General features: G+C 43.3%; 1 protein-coding gene across 1 annotated transcript in view; it reads right to left on the reverse strand.

Annotated features, from left to right (window-relative positions):
• N4bp2 (NEDD4 binding protein 2) overlaps nt 1-17,358 on the reverse strand; it is a 71,709-nt gene extending 54,351 nt beyond the window's left edge. The window contains 3 exon segments of the mRNA NM_001446970.1: nt 6,507-6,585; nt 10,700-10,753; nt 17,186-17,358. The gene's annotated coding sequence lies outside the window, so the exon portion shown is untranslated.
• Between the last annotated feature and the right edge of the window lie 112 nt (nt 17,359-17,470).

A 17,470-nucleotide genomic window follows, 5' to 3' on the forward strand; every position in this document is an offset into this window, starting at 1 on the left:
ATTTCCAGTTGTTGAAACCAAACCACAAGAGTCATTTTGCTGTCACTGTTTTGAGACAACGTCTCACTTGCAGGCCAAGCTGGCTTTCACTGGTGTTAGCCTCACCTGCAGTGCTGGGCTGGAAGCCCTATCTCAGAACCAGAACTTTTGACTCCTTTTCCCTTACACCTCTGAGACACTTTACAAAACCTTAGTAGGTTCTAAATTCAAAATACATTTGTTAGCCGAGCATAATGGCTCATGCTGTTAATCCCAGAACTCTGGGAGGCAGAAACAGGCAGTCCAGTTTACACAGAGAATTCCAGGACAGCCCCTTTTCTTTTTCCATTTTTTATTTACTTGGTGTTTGTTTGGTGTTTGGATTAAACCTGGGGCCTCATATACGCTAAGAAGTGTGACACTCTCCAAGTCCAAAATTCACCATTTTAAAGTACATAATTCAGGGATTTTTCAGTATATTTACAGAGCTGTACTGTATTGCAATTCTGGAATTTTGGTTTTCTTAGAAAAACACAAATATTATAAGAATGTGTTTTTGTTTTAATCTCAGATATGGGTATGTATGTAGGGCTGCTTCGGACTGTCCAAAGCAGTTAATCATGATTAGCTCTGCAGAGGTGTGGTTTTACCAGGTACAGATAGTTTCTGTGACTATGTAACGTTCGGAATGCTGGGAAATTTTCAGAGGATATATAAATGCTAGGGCCCCGAGAGGCAGGGTTGGTGACTGTTGGTGGGTTCAGGGAGGTAGGTTGTAGTATGTTAAGAGTCATGCTCAGGGGTTGGGGATTTAGCTCAGTGGTAGAGCGCTTGCCTAGGAAGCGCAAGGCCCTGGGTTCGGTCCCCAGCTCTGAAAAAAAGAACCAAAAAAAAAAAAAAAAGAGTCATGCTCAGAGAAGAAACAAGAAGAAATTAGATTCAAGGATCTCTCTATCCGCCCCGCCCCCCCCATCCTTTCTCTCCTATCTGGTGAAATGGGTGGAGGAAGGGAGATAAATGGTGGGAAAAGAACCCACAAAGTAGAAAAACTATCACCACAATCTAATTCCAGTTCCTGACATATCCTCTTATGTAAAATAAGTACTTACCCCATCGCCTCCTCACCCCTGGCAACCACAAAGCCCTTGTTTCTGTAGGCTGCCCATACAGGGCCACTGTATAAACGGAACCTTGCAATAAGGCTTTTATCACTACTGTTTGCTTTGTTTCACTAAACATTTTCAAGATGTTTAAGATGTAGCCTTTGACAACACTTCATTCACTCTGTTACTGAGCATAAGGCTATGGTACAAATACATTATATTTAAAAACTTTCCAAATGATGGAAATTTTAATATTTACTTTCATTATAATCTTTCTCTAACCATTCTTTTTTAAATATTTACTCTATCTTATGTGCATAAGTATTTGGCCTGCTTGAATGTAAGGGGACCACATGTGCACAATGCCCAAGAAGGCCAGAAGAGAACATGGATGCCCTGGAATTGGAGCTAGACAGTTGTGAGCCATCATGTGGGTGTTTGAAACTGAACCTGAGGCCTCTGCAAGATCGGCCAGTGAGTGCTCTTAACCTCTGAGCCATCTGTCCAGGCCTACGCTAAACACTCCTGAATGAACTTTACGTAGACACACATTTTCATATTTCTCAGATAGAACTCTAAGTCATATAACATTTAACCCTTTGAGGGAGGAACCACCAGACTATTTTTCAGGAGGTACATCACTATGAATCCCACTAGCTACATACAAGGGCTCTGAATTCACTGCATTCTCCAGGACCTATTACTGCCCTTCATTTTAATTGTGGAGATTTTATTAAAATGTATCTAGTCTTTTTTAACATTTGCACTTCCCTGAGGTTTAAGGTGGCCAAGATCACATGTACTTTACCACTTGTGTGTCTCCTCTGAAGAAATAAATATCTATCTTTATTACTTACTCATTTTAAATTTGATTTGTTTTTATTGCTAAGTAGAAACGAGGCCACTCACTCTACTCAGTAAGACAGAACTTTAAGCAGTGTGGTGGTCTGAATGAGATGGTCCCCGGAGGCTCATGTAATTGAATGCTCAGTCACCACCGAGTGGCACTATATGAGAGGGTTAGGAGGTGTGGCCCCAGCCCAGTCTGTCTCTGTCCCTGTCCCAGTCTCTGTTCATGAATCAGGGTTTAACTCACACTTACTTCTCCATAACCAAGCCTGCCTGCCACCTGCCACGCTCCCTAATGTCATGCTCTCCAATTAAACGGTTTCTTTGATAGGAGTTGTTCTGGCCACAGTATTTCTTCACCACAGAAGGCAGGTGACTAAGAAAGGCAGTCACTAAAACTATGTTTTGAGCTGAATGTGTGAGCATGTAGCTATAGTTCAGGTTACTGTGGACACAAAGCACAAAGACTACTCAAGTACAGAAAGAAGCTCAAGACCAGCATTAGCAACACAGCAAGAAAACATCTAAAGTAAATCTTTTTAAATGCTTGGGGGTGGGGGGGGGAGGGAGAGAGGAAAGGAGAGGGAGAGCAAGTGTGAGCAGAACTGAGCCCAGCCCCTTGCACACACTAAGCAGGTGCTCTGCTACTGAGCTACACTTCAGGCTTCTTTTACTTACTTGGATCCGCCCACACAGATTCAAATGGAATATAAGGGGCAGTTGATTGACTATGTTTTATATATTACTTTGTTATGGACACTTTTATATTTTCAAATATATTTCCAGTTATCTGCAGTTTTCAGAACTGGGGGGAAGTTACCATTATCTCATACAAAAGCAAACCTTCTTGTTTGTTTGTCTTGTTAGACAGGGTTTCTCGTGTAACAAACATTGATGGCCTGGACTCCCTATGAAGACCAGGCTAAGGGGTTGGGGATTTAGCTCAGTGGTGGAGCGCTTGCCTAGCAAGCGCAAGGCCCTGGGTTTGGTCCCCAGCTCTGAAAAAAAAAAAAAAAGAAAAAAGACCAAGCTAGCCTTGAACTCTCAGAGGTCTGGCTGCCTCTGCCTCCTTAGTGCTGGAATTAAAGGCATATGCCACCACACCCAGCACACAAAAGCAAATCTCATCTTCCTTCTATACCTTCCCAGCTTACAAACTCTCTTTTCCTTCTTTATGTCCAGATAATATGGTGACATGAAAGACATCATGTAAGAAGTGTCCAAACAATATTTAATACAGTTGGGAAATTCTAATGCATAAAAGCACAGTTAAAATCTCAGTTACAGTCTCATTTTTGTACTAAAGTTATTTATATTCAATCCATCTAATCTTACGTCATCCTTTCTCCATAAGAACCTTGTAAATCCATGAGTTGTAAGCAAGTTGTACTTTCGTCACATACAGACCTATGTTAAATAAGAGAATATACTCTAAAAAGATACAGAAAATAAGGACAGATACAGTTTATATACCATGAGGAAATGTGAAAAGATTGGATCAAATAAACAATAATACTATAAACATAAATTTTATATGTACATCCCCAAAACTTCTACCTTTGGCTAACTTTAAACTTGCTTTGTAGACAAAGCTGAACTTGAACTTGCATCATCCTATATGATATTCCCAAACATCCCTTTTTTAATGGTTTTAAAGAGCTAAGGTACTGGGATTCCTGATGTAGCTCAGTTGACAGATCACCTAACATGCACAATACTGGACTAGCACTATATAAAACTGGGTGTGGTGACACATGCCTGTAATCAACGTTCTAGGGAGGTAGAGGCAGGAGGACCAGAAACTCACCAGGCATTGTGGCACATACCTTTAATCCTAGCAGCACTCAGGAGATGGAGGGAGGAGGATCAGAAGTTCACTGGCATGGTGGCACAGGCCTGTAACCCCAGTACTCAGGAGGTAAAAGCAGGAAGATCTTTGAGGGTTTGAGGCCAGCTTCATAGACCATAGTTAAGTTCCAGGACAGCCAGAGCTACATAGTGAGATCCTGTCTTAGAAAGGAAAAAAAAAAAAAATACAAATTTTTTCTATATATTTTTGGTTGTGAGCCTAGCCTTTAATGGTTGAGCCATCTCTGCAGCCTGATCTTTAAGACTAAGTCAAGTAAAAGATAATTTCAAGCATACCATATGGCAGAAACCTGCAATCTCAGAATCCCAGGACTCAAAGAAGCTAAGGCAGGGTTGTGAACTCAAATCCAACCCAGGGTTACCTGGCAAATCCTTTCCCCCCCAAAAAATCACATGTACCATATGATAGAGATAAGGCAGATACTAAAGTCTCGTGGAGACACCAAGACTAAGTCACAAAACAGACATGATTTATAGCAAAGAAACCAAATGCCTTTAACATGTATCTATACATCATTAAAAACTATAATAATTGATAAGTGAGGACACCCTGAATATCAGTAGAAAACAGAAAAGTTATATTATGGCAATAGTACCCTTTAAGTATTGTGCAGCCATTAAGAAAAGCAGTAAGGTGTTCTGGAGACCAGAGAGCTGAGACACCCTGTCAAGGTAAAGCCAGTCCTGAGCACCGTGTAGCCTTGTCCCAAGTACAGATGAAGGCACGTACGTGTCTGCATCTTCACTGTCCTTCCCTACTGACTGCAACAATTACCTTGCTTATTTTAGGCCCTGCCACTGTTAGTTTACTGACCTGTATTCTCTGTAACATATTTTGACATGATTTATCCATGATTACTCTTCCCGGTCACTGTCCCATAGAACACAGAGTAGCTAGAGCAATATACCCAATGCTGACACACTCATCTTGAGCACAGGAAAGGGGCAGTGTACGGAGTGGCACAGAGCACCACGATCCCTGAGCATGACAGAACATGGAGAAAGTGACTGGCCAGGGTATCTGTAGAGAGTTTTGGTTTCTTTAAAAACCCATGTAAACATGTTTTTGCTTTAATCCCACGTGTGGGATATGAGGCTGCTTCAGATTTTCCACAGCAGCTAACTATTTTCGCACTTGGGCAGGGGTGTGATTCAACAGAGAGTTTAATCCTGAGGAGCTCTGGAAGAGGAAGAGGAGGAAGAGGAAGAGGAGGAAGAAGAAGAAGAGGAAGAAGAGGAAGGGGAGGGGGGAGGAGGAGGAAGCAGCCCCTGCTGGCCTCTGTTGTTACAGCTGGAGAAATTCTGACTAAGAAGCTTGGACTTGTCCCAAGGAAGTCAATATACCCTTATTCAGCAAGAAGTAGTTTAAAGAGACCTACACCCCCTTCCTCTCTAATCTTCTTTCTCTCCTACCTAGTAACTAGTGTGTGTGTGTGTGTGTGTGTGTGTGTGTGTGTGTGTGTGTGTGTGTCACGGGGGGGGAGGGGTGAGAAGGATTAGGGTGAATAACGGTTGGAAGGGAGGTAAAGATAAAAGAACTAAGTAAAATAGCAGGAAAAAAATACACCTATGGGTATCCACTCAAAAAGTAACTTTCACTTTCATCTGTAGATGTTCATCTCCTTGACCAACGTGTTTGTGGTGGTTTGACTAGAAACACCCCCCTATAAACTCGTGTTTGATTGAATGTTTGGCCAATGGGGAGTGACTATTAGGAGGCCTTACTGGAGTAGGTATGGCCTTGTTGAAAGAAGTGTGTCACTGTGGGGGCAAGCAGTGAGGTCACTTATGCTCAAGCTCTGCCCAGTGTGGAATTCAATCCCCCTCTGCTGTCTTCAAAATACAGAACTCTCAGTTCGGTCTCCCGCACCATGCTATGATCACAATGGACTGGGTCTCGGAGACTGTAAGCCAGCCCCTAGTTAAATGTTACCCTTTCTAGGCCATGGTGTCTCTTCACAGCCATGAAATCCTAACTAAAAGTAACAATGTTTTTTGGAGAACTTGGATCATGACCTGAAACTGTTAACATAGTTCCACACATAAAAAAAAAAAAAAAAAAAAAAAACATGAAAAATATATAAATGGCTAACATTATATAAAATATAAAAGATAAAGAAGTGGGGTTGGGGATTTAGCTCAGTGGTAGAGCGCTTGCCTAGGAAGCGAAAGGCCCCGGGTTCGGTCCCCAGCTCCGAAAAAAAGAACAATAAAAAAAAAAAAAAAAAAAAAAGATAAAGAAGTAATCTATCAAAGGGCATGGTGGCACACACCTTTAATCCCAGCACTCAGGAGGCAGAGGCAGGCAGGCAGATCTCTGGTGTACAAAGAGAGGTCCAGGACAGCTAGAGCTAGACAAACAAACTCTTGCCTTAAATAACGGGTGTGAGTGAGCGAGTGAGTGTGTGTGTGTGTGTGTGTGTGTGTGTGTGTGTGTGTGTGTGTGTGTGTGTGTGTTGAGGTTGGGAGGGGGGGTCTTAAGGAGAGACTAAAACAGTCACCAAATGGAAAACCTAAGGCACTAATAGTCAAGTTGTCATAGCTTAACTATTTCACACCATTTCACAACACCAGCTCTTCCAAAACCTAGTAACAAATATGGATACTTGCTTTCTCATGATTTTTCTTTTAATCACTCAAATATGTAAATCAAAGTTTGAAAACCTCTGTGTAATAATCACCTGCTACAATTTTAGTAGTACTTACGGGCTGGCTGGCACTGACAATACTCATGTGCTTAGGAAGGCCACAGATTGATGTCTGCAACTCTAAAGTGGTCTTCTTACTAGAAAATAAAATGCAATGTTAAATATAAGGCACTGTTAAATTAGAATCTTTTGGGGATATGGGGTCTCACTATGTCACCTCCATACTTACTCTGTTGATTATGCTAGCCTGGAACTCACAGAGATCCAACTGCCTCTGCCTCCCAAGTGCTAGGATTAAAGGCGTGATGTGTGCAACCATGCCCAGCATTCAAATTATAATTTTAAACAAGTAAAAATCTAAATTAGATTAAACATTTAGGAATACATGATATTGTTAATAGAAAGCTACTGAAAAGAAAGAGTTCATTTGACATTCCTAACCACTACAGTTTAAAAGTATTTTTACAAAGAACAAACACTAAGCATTTGTTTATTCTATGTAGGACACTATCAGAGAGAATCGGGAACGAAGACGCAGTTTTTGCTTGTTTGAGTTTGATTTGGACTATTCCTTAGACCAGATAATGGTCCACATGCTCCATCCAAGACCATGAGTTTCCTTATCTGACACTCCTTTGACCCTAGTCCACAGTCCAACCTGCCCCTAAGCTTATCCATGACTTTTCAGCTATTGTCTTTACATTAGTCTAGAAACTGAAAGCAAAATGAGAACAAATCAATGTTTTAATGTGTTCCAGTTTTTAACCTTTAAAAAATTAAACTTGCTTTTCTTTTTTCTGTATGCATGTATGTTTTTCCTACATGTATGTCTGTCCACCACATGCATGCCTGTGTGCCCACAGATGCCAGAAGAGGGCATCAGACCCCCTAAAACTAGAGTTCCAGATGGCAGTCGCTATGTTGATACTGTAAATAGAGCCCTGGTCCTCTGTACTCTTAAGAACTGAGCCATCTCTCCAGCCGATTTTTACTTTCGAATCTCATTTTTTTTTTATTTTGCAAATAAATGATTTAAAAAATTAAAACTAAAATCACTAATTGATACTAAAAATCATTATTAGGTGAAAAAAATAATAAAAACTGGCCTCATATAACCAAGTATACAGTCCATGCCTGTGAGTGGCAAAAGTCTAACCAGCTTGGGTTTCGCAGAAAGTTTGACCCCAGAATGAGCTACATGGAGACACTACCTCAAATCTTCATCAAAGACAAGGTGGGAGAGTGATAGGTTTCATTTCAGGTGCTATTTACCATAACCTTATTTCAAATGGTTTATCAGTAGCACTCACCTAGCATGGACAAGGCCTAAATTTGATCCCCAGTAAGCTCAAAAGGTTACAAGGAGTGCTGTTGGACTCTGAATAGAAAATACCCACCCCATCCCCACGCCAAGGGTTTATATGTTGAAGGTCTGGTCCCCAGCTAGGGCTACTTTGGTAGATAGACACTTTAGAAAGCAATTCACTGGAAGCATGTCATATGAAGGGTACCGTGTCTCTAGCCCCTCTCTCTTTCTGCCTCCTACTGAAATGAAATGAGCAACCATGCTCTATCCCACTCCAGGCAATGATGCCATGCTTCACCATAGGCCCACAGCAACTGGGCCAGACCAACCTTAGAACTGAGTCAAACTCCCTACCCTGAACAGTCCTCAGGAAGCCAGAGACGGATGACTCTGTACATCTGTAATCCCAGCACTCAGCAGATTACTGCGAGTTTAAAGCCAAACTGCTCGAAACAGAATCCAAGACAAGCCAGGGCTACATAGCAAGACTCTGTCTCAAAATATATATACATATGTACTCATATATGCATACGACCAACTCTTCCACATTCAGTGAACAAAGCAGTCTGCTGCTTCATCAAGAGCTCCAACTTCCTCAATTCATCTCATCACATAAGGCCCTGTGACTATGTGACCTCATATCACAAAATGAGTATGAGTATGATCCTTCAATAGTTTTACTAAATGTGAATGTCTTGCCTACATGTATGTTTGTGTAGCACATGCACATCTGGTGCCCACAAAGGCCCAAAGAGGACACTGGATCTCCCGGGACTGGAGTTATAGATGGTTGGGACCTGCCCTTTGAGTGCTGGGAATTGAACCTAGGTTCTCCAGAAGAGCAAAACCATTGAGCCATCTCTCCAGCCCCAACAGTGCAATCTGAGAGACCACATTCATCTAACTCTTGTGACAGTGTATTGTGGAACTGTCCACCACTTCTTATTTTCCTATTCATTACTGTAGCTTATCACCTACTATGCTCCCGAGTTACACTTTATCACAGGATTATACAGACAGAGAGAACATGCTAGGAAGCACTCTACCTTAGAGCTAGACGCAATCCAAATCTTCTTTTCTTAAACAGTATTTCATCCTGGGTATCTATATTTATACTTCAACTTGGGTTTTTATTTGTTTTTATTTTTAGTGGTACTAAGGACTGAACCCAGAATTTTCTATGCACTATTCAACATATTTACAGTCAGATATCTACCCTCATTCTCTCGCTTCTCCCCGACAACATTTTACATAGTTCAGGCTGGCCTAAAACTTGCTTTGTAGCAAAGATGATCTTTCTGCACCCACAGCCCAAGTGCAAGAAAGGATTCTACCTGCATGCCACACACCCGCCTCCAGTTAGCTTCCCGACGTGCTACATATCGAAATCCATCTCAACGTCTGTTTCACAATGCATACTTTACAACTCTGCACTCAACAGTATTCTCAGTCTCAGAAAGTTCCTCCGCCCCATAAATACAGTGGCTTGAACCATGTATTTAGCAAACAGAATCCTGATTCTTACTTTCATTGACTGTGATCCTCTCTGACGGCATCATTTAACTTTGTCTTCTCTCATATCGAATCCTTATTTCTTCTGCCATCACCTTCAAACCATATCTCCAACTTCTTTTCTTCTCCTCCTTAAGATTTTTCTATTTATTTATTTCATGTGATGTGTGATGCATGTATGTGAGCATGTGCATGCTATGCTGTACGTGTGGGGTCAGAAGACAACTTACAGCAATCTAGTCTTCCTTTCCATCACATGAGATCTGGTACTAAACTCAGGCCATCAGCTTTGGCACAAAGTGCCTTTATCCCGTAAACCATCTTACCGCCCCTTTCCTCTTATTCACCCGTTATTTCTTAGTTAGACTTAGAGATCATGAAGGCAAAGCATATTTTATACACATGAAAGCACCAGTAGAGTGCTCTGTACATGGAGACTTTAATCAATATGGAGTGGAGAAGAGAGATAAACATAACACATGTAAGGTTTCTACTATGCAGGCCAGCCTCCGGTTAGGATCCCAGAATGCATCAGTGGACACCGAGGACTCCCACTGAGTTTCCCAGCCGACACTCAGGCGCACTAACAGATGGCCTTCTGCTCACTGCCTTCACGTCATTGTTCCTCCTGGTTCTGTCACAACCAGCCTTTGTTCTACCCTTCTTCTAGGTTCATCCCAGCTCATGGTTTCAACAGCTATAACTGATTCTATTAAGGAATTCTCTCCAAAATAAATAGTTAACTACCCAACACGCCACCACATGGCTAGTCCAGCACCTTAAAAACAAATCTTTCCTGACTCTATGGCTTTCAGAATCATGGTCCACTTCCTTGGTAATGCATTCAAGGTCTTTCATGACCTGGTCTCTCAGCTTCACAACTCTTCTTCCTATACGTCACACCCTCTCTGCTCCGGCTGATCTCTCAGGGTCTTCTGTCAGCAGGTAAGTCAGTCTAATGTATCTGTATCACACTCAGCCCACGTGCTCTACATCACACCAAGGCTGCCTAGCTCCAGTAACTCTTAGAAATGTCACCCACTCCCCTCAAGTCTGATCTCAACTCAACTCCCACTGCATCCCAGGCATAGCTTTATCTTAGCATCTTTGAGTTCACTTTAGACTATTATTGTGAAAGCTGGTATGTGGGCTGGAGAGATGGCTCAGTGGTTAAGAGCACTGACTGCTCTTCCAGAGGTCCTGAGTTCAATTCCCAGCAACCACATGGTGGCTCACAGCCATCTGTAATGGGATCCGATGCCCTCTTCTGGTGTGTCTGAAGACAGAGACAGTGTACCCACATACATGAGATAAATAAATAAATCTTTTTAAAAAAAAGAAAAGAAAAAAGAAAGCTGGTATGTATGTTATTTAGCAAACAAAAACTCAATGACTATCCTATGCTAGTGCTGGTTTTTAAACAGTCAACTTACCATCTCAGCACCCACCATACTGAGGCCTGTAATGTCTTCCCACAGATGAAGTACCTACAAAACCAGTACATAGTCAGACAAGGGGTGAGGAAGAGCAATGCCCATACTTTACCTCTGCCCAGGTCTCCTTCCCCATCCCTTCTCCATCAGGGGTCATGAAATAACAGAGGCACTAACGGGAAACTTGGATAGACCAGCCTGTGCTGACAGGAGCCAGGCCCACCCTTAGCGGAGAGGAATGAGGCCCAGAAGCGTCATGTACAGGAAAGGCCCAGCTTGCTATGGTCAAATTCCACCCTCAAGACCACCTCCAGCACACAATTTCTATTACATTGTCGTCTGAGCCACCAATACCCCACCCACCAATACCCCACCCACCCCCGCAGGCTGCTTCCAACACTTCAACACCAAAATGCCCCAATAACAAGAAAACCGAAAAGATGGAAATTAGATGTCAGAGTATTTCTCACTCAGCCTTAGAAAATTTTCATCTATCAGATCCAATATCTCTGTTCTTTCTCTAAGTAAACTCCCAAATCACTATTTAATTGCTTTTTTATTATGCTTCAATGCAAATCAGACCATATTTTTCAGCCACTTTGTTATACCTTAAACAGTACATGGTAAAATGACAAATAAGCAAGCAATTAGTGTGATTATGAGAACACAGAGTACTAAGGAAACACACGGCTTCTGCAATCAAGTTTTATGTCAGAGATTTTTAGTAGAGCGCCACCCACACTTGAGACACGGCAAACAAGTATGACTTAGCAAACAAAAGTGCAGGTAACCATGGAAGTAAAGAGGCATTCAGGACAGACAAAGGTTTCTGTAAGACTGCCTAGATTTAAAGAAGTTGGTGTGTGAAAGAAAAAGATGCAAATAACTAAGACTAGCTCACTGAGCAGAAGGGGAAAGGCAAGGGAGGATGAAGTAAATCTGATCCCGAAAGCCAAATCTAGCACATGAAAGCAATGAAAAGGGGGGGAACTCCACAAGCAAGAAACTTGCTCGATTCTGTTAGAAAGGCAAACGCACTGGGTGAGCAGTGAGGAAGCTGTGACAGCAGGCGCGGAGATGACACTGGCATGGAGTACAGTGACAGGATCAAGGACAACAAAGACATCCAAGACACTGTTCTAGAAGTAACCCAACGAGGCTCAGCGATCCACTACAAGGGAAAGGAACACAAGGGATGGCTTATGTATACGCACTGCATACCCAGTTTAATCTTTCCAGAGAGAAAGAGATGCCACTTTTTGGGTGGAGATTGCAGTTGATGATGACTAGTTTTGGAATATGTCGTCTGAATTACCAGAAAGAATATCCAAATGGGCATGTCATTAAGACAGATAACCAGTTACCAGAAAAGATCTTTGGGTTAACAATTTTACAGAATTATCAGCACATACATGATGACAGCAGAAAATACTTTTTAAATCAAGTATCTGTCATTCACACCAAAAGATATTTAATATCCCCATTCTTCTAGGACAGTCCTTCTCAACCTGTGGGTGGTAACCCCTCTGGAGTTGAATGACCTTTCATAGAAGCCACATATCAGACATGCTGCATAAATCAGATATTTACATTGTGATTCATAACAATAACAAAATTACAGTTATGAAGTAGCAACAAACATCATCTATGGTTGGTGTCGCCACAACGTGAGGAACTGTATTAAAGGGTCACAGTCTTAGGAAGGTTGAAAACCACTGTTCTAGAGTGTTGGAAATGATATTAAGCCAAAATGCTAAGACTCAATGCTGGCCTTGCAGAGATTCCCAGTCTCGGAGACACTGTTACTCGGTAAGTAGTAAGTGCACAGGAAAGAAGGAAGACCAACAGCAAGTACCACCTACATTCCAAAGTCCAGGGGAAAGAGGGCCAAGTGAAGGGATTCCAGACCGACTCAGAAATTCAAGACAGAAAGGATTCTTGGTGGGGTTTTTGTTGTTTTTTGGGTTTGGGCTTTTTTGTTTTTTGTTTTTTGGTGGTGGGGGGTTGATTTGTTTTTAAGACAGGATCTCACTATAGAACCCTAGCTAGCCTGGAAATCACTACAGACTAGACTGGCCTTGAGTGTGCAGTAACATCGCCCCCCTCTGCCTCCCCAGTACTAGGATTACAGGAAAGAGATACCAAGCCCACCTAGAACAGAGGAATAGTGCCCACTTTGAAACAAAAAAGTTCTATTCACATCAATCTCCCAAACTAATTCTTTTTTAAAACAATTTTTTAAGGCTTATCTATTTTATATATGAGTACAGTGTCACTGTCTTCAGACACACCAGAAAAGGGCATCAGATCTCATTACAGATGGTTGTGAGCCATCATGTGGGTGCTAGGAATTGAACTCAAGACCTCTGGAAGAGCACTCAATGCTCTTAACCACTGAGCCATCTTTCTAGTCCCCCAAATTAATTCTTAAATTTAATAACAGAAACACTAAATATCCTTCTTAAAATGTATGGATTAAGGATGGTGGTACACGCCTTTAATGCCAGCACCCAAGAGGCAGCGGCAGGGGGTTATTTGTGAGCTTGGGTCCAGCTGGGCAGCCAGGGCACTGTAGAGGGCAACTATATTAATTTTTTGATAATCTGTTTATTGCCTTTCTCCCTCCACCCATTCTTCTACCCACTTTTTAAAAACTGTGTATGGATGCTTTTCCTGCACCTAGTGTATGTACCACATGTACACTTGGTACCTATGGAGATGAGAAGAGGATGTTGGAGAGCCTGAGACCAGAGTCACAGACAGCTGTTAGTAACCATGTGGGTGTCGGAAAACGAATCCAGGTCCTCTGGAAAGAGTCAGTGCTCCTAACTGCTGAGGTAGCTCTCCAGCCTTCTTTTCTGACTTTCTGAGGTAGGATTTCTAGCGCTGATTGGCTGGAAGTCATTATGGAGTTCACAGCCCAGATCTACCCTGACCTTATTTGTAACAGTCCTCCTGCCTCAGCTTCCCACGTCCTGAGATCACAAGCAGGAGCTGCCACCATTTAGGTTCCGAACCAGAATTTCTGGGCTTCAGACTTCTCATTGTAGTCCATCGTCCACTGGACTTTGGCAGGTACACATAATACTCTGTCGTCCTTATCAGGAGCAAAGTCCAGAACCGTGCTCTGCCACATCATGAACTCAAGGTCAATGTGGCCCTTGATACCATGTCCAAAAAAGCCCAAATAGACTAGGAGCTGACAATCCCTACTTAGAACAAAAACTGATGGTCGACAGTCTAGGGATTTTTAATGAACCTGGCTTCTTAGTGAACACAGGAATCAGAACAATGTGGGACTTCTGACTGGCAATTCCAGTGATCAGTAATCATAAGAATCCCACTGACTGACTTATCAGTGTAATAACCCATAGGAATCAATGAAGCACTCTTTTATGATGTTAAGTTATGTGTGTTCCAAGAGCCGATTAACTGCTGTGTAGGAAGCACCAACAGCCACTGGAAGGCAATGAGCTCTGAACTGTGGGATACAAAGTTAAAGCACTCCCAGCACTTGTGAGGCCTTCCTTCTCAAGTCTCAAAACCTACGATAGGCTGGAGACCTCATTGAGGACAGGCAGGAAGACACAAGCAAATCTAATAACCAAAACCCTTCACCATTTTAAAAGTTATCTATCCTTATATATAAGGAAACCGAACTGCTAGGAAAACTGTCCAGGTGAGGATCCAGCGGTCTCATTCCACCCATGTGTACATGCTGGTGCTTGACCCTGCAATCAGTGACAAGGCAGTTTACTTAGAGTAATTTTTTATACAGGCACATAAAATAAGGAGAATATCTTATAAATGATGGGAGGAACAAGTTTTTGAAAATGTAGTCATTCTCTCAGTATCAAAAAATTTAGGCCAGTTTGGGAGGTACAAGCAGGTGGACTTCTATATGAGTTTGAGACCAGCATGGTCTACATAGAGTTCAGGGAAGCACATAATGAGATCCTATCTCAAAAACAAAACCAAAAAAAGCAGTTCTAGTTTCAAAGGGCTATGGAAATGTATTAAGAGAGGTTTGGGGCTGGAGAGATGGCTCAGTGGTTAAGAGCACTGACTGGTCTTCCAGAGGTCCTGAGTTCAATTCCCAGCAACCACATGGTGGCTCATAACCATCTATAATGAAATCTGATGCCCTCTTCTGGTGTGTCTGATGGTGTACTCACATACATATAATAAATAAATAAATAAATAAATAAATAAATAAATAAATCTTTTAAAAAAGAGAAAGGGTTCCCTGAACCCTCATGTATACCTCGATTGAGTGACTTTTCTAGCAATTTGAATATTCCTCAGTCTCTTCTTATCTGTAAAACAAGGCTGAAAACAGTGAGTTCGAATTTCAGAGTGAGACAAATTAAACACAAGGAATACTAAAGTCCTTAGACATCAGTAAGTGTAAGATTTTATTACCATGAAATGAAGACAATAAAAATAATGTATTAATCTGCATAGGGTGTATCAAAAGAACTTCAATCTCAACACCTACAAAAACTACCCCAAAGGGAGCAGCTATGTGTTGGACTCATCACGCAGCCTAACAGTTGGCTCTGCCTCACATTTACACGATTCTGTGTATGAAAAGCTGAAGGGAAGGCCGGCACTTAGTTTCTAAAATTCAAGCTGATTAATACATTGTTCTGTTGGGTATAGTGACCAAACCTTTAAAGCACTTGAGAAGCAGAGGCAGGTGGATGTTTGAATTGAGATCAACCAAGAAGATCATAACTCAAAATAAAATAAAGTTTCCTTTGTATATCAAAAGGCACGGGTAAACTGTATTAAATCATTAAGTCTTAAAAGAAAAAAATTTTAAACACACCTATGTTGAAAGGAGTTAGCATATAAGATAAATGCCTTTACCATGACTTAAGACAGTTTTCCTATTAAGTTCAATATTGTCACTGTGTCCCCTTCACAGAGACTAAAGCCAACAGGTGAACAGGAAGCTCTGAGTACAGTACAATGATCTGCAGGGGAGGGAGGTTTGTTACTGCTTTCCAGGTTGAGCTTTTTGTTGCTGCTGCTGCTGTTGCTGTTGTTTGTTTTTTCCTCGTTAACTATATTGTCTCTCTGCAGAAGAGCAGCAGCCATTTCTTTCTAATTCTTCCCCAACATCTCTCTCCACCACTGTACCCCCTCCCATCTCCGCAGAACATTTAAATCATACGTTGGCATAGTAACTGAAAAATTGACTGACCTTTAACAAAAAAAAAAAAATCGGCTGAAAGAAAACTGAAACACATTTAACACACACAAATACGCATGTTAATGCTTCTTTTTAAAAAAAAAAAACGTAAAAATTATTTGTGAAAAACTGAACCATAGGAGTTCAAATGAGTTGCATCTGAGAGCTAATTTGAAAGTCAACAGTGGAAGTGATTCTTTTTTTTAAGGAATGAAAAGGAGAATCTTGCTATCAATGGGTAATGTATTAAAAGAAATAAACTGGGAGCTCAGAGGCAGCTGCAAATCAGTCATTGTTTTCTAAAAGACCAGGTTATTTCCAGGATTTTTCCCCCCCTCCGGGCTCAACCAATCCCCACCTTTTCTGAGTTAACCAGTCTCCAGGCAAGCCGCGCTTCCTGATTGGCTCGGAGATACCGAGTAGAAAAAACAGCCAATCCTTCTCAAGTCAGACCTGTGCTGTGCTATGGAGACATTACAACCACTGCATGGCCAGATTGTGTACAAACCTGTCCGTGCAGCAATATCCCCTCCTACTCCTAAATTCACTTGCCGGAGTAGTAAATTCACTTTAAAGCCAGCGGGACCTGCCTCCAACCTGGCATCGACTTAAAAAAAAAAAGTCTTCCCGCTCTCTTTTGGTGGGAATAAAGAAAGTGTTGTAACCAAAAGCGCAAGAGGGGTAAACTCTGCCCTCGGTCTGACTCACTCTCTCGAAGCCCGGTTTTCGGAGAGCGAGAGGGAAAGTTACGGATCGGAAAGGGCGAGGGTCGCAGGCGCACACCCCCGGAGGGAAGCAAGCCTGGCCGGGCCGAGTGAGCGTGCGAACGTGCGTATGGTTTGGAAGTGAGTAAATAAACAGCTCTACTAGCACTACGAGCCCGGGCAGGCGGCCCAAGTTCCCACAAGGCTCGGCCTGGGAAACGGCGGGGCACTCACAGGGGCGCGAGGTCATGTCGGGGCGGGAAGGCACCCGGAGAGTCCGGGGGCGGGAGGGGTGTGTCGGGGCCTGGAGGCCCGCCAGGCGCTGAAGGCCGGGGAAGCTGCCGCGGCGCCCGCCTTCGCTCGGCCTCGGGCCCCGCGCCAGGGCCCGCCTCCCGCGACGCCTCACTCCCCTTCCGCCCAGCGCCCGGCCCGCGCCTGCCCGGGTTGCCGCGTCTCTCGCCGCCCGCCTCGGGCCCTCCTCCTCTGGGACTCTGCGCTCCCAGGATCCCCCCGCCCCCGCTCTTTTCCTCGCCGGCCCCCTTCTCCCCGGGTCCCGTCGCCTGCCTCTCCTCCCTCCGCCTTTACCTGCTGCGGGACCGGGGCGTCGAGGCCCGGGCCGTGTCGTCGAGTGAGCGCCGCGGGTCCGCAACCCTTTCCCGCCGCCGCCACTACGCTCTCTGGCGCGGCACGGCGCGGGGCTGGCAAGCAGCTGTGTCCGCGGGGAGAGACGCAGCGAGCGTGCGGAGCGAGGACACACTGCCGCTCTCCGTCCGACCGGGGAAGAGCAGCCGCGCAGGAGCCCGCCGCGAGAGGGCGGGTGGGCGGCCGCGTGGGGAGGGGTCTCGCGGCCGCCGCAATGGCTGCCACGTA

The sequence above is a fragment of the Rattus norvegicus genome, chromosome 14 (assembly GCF_021556685.1).
Source record: "Rattus norvegicus strain SHRSP/BbbUtx chromosome 14, alternate assembly SHRSP_T2T, whole genome shotgun sequence".
In the NCBI taxonomy this organism is placed as follows: Eukaryota; Metazoa; Chordata; class Mammalia; order Rodentia; family Muridae; genus Rattus; species Rattus norvegicus.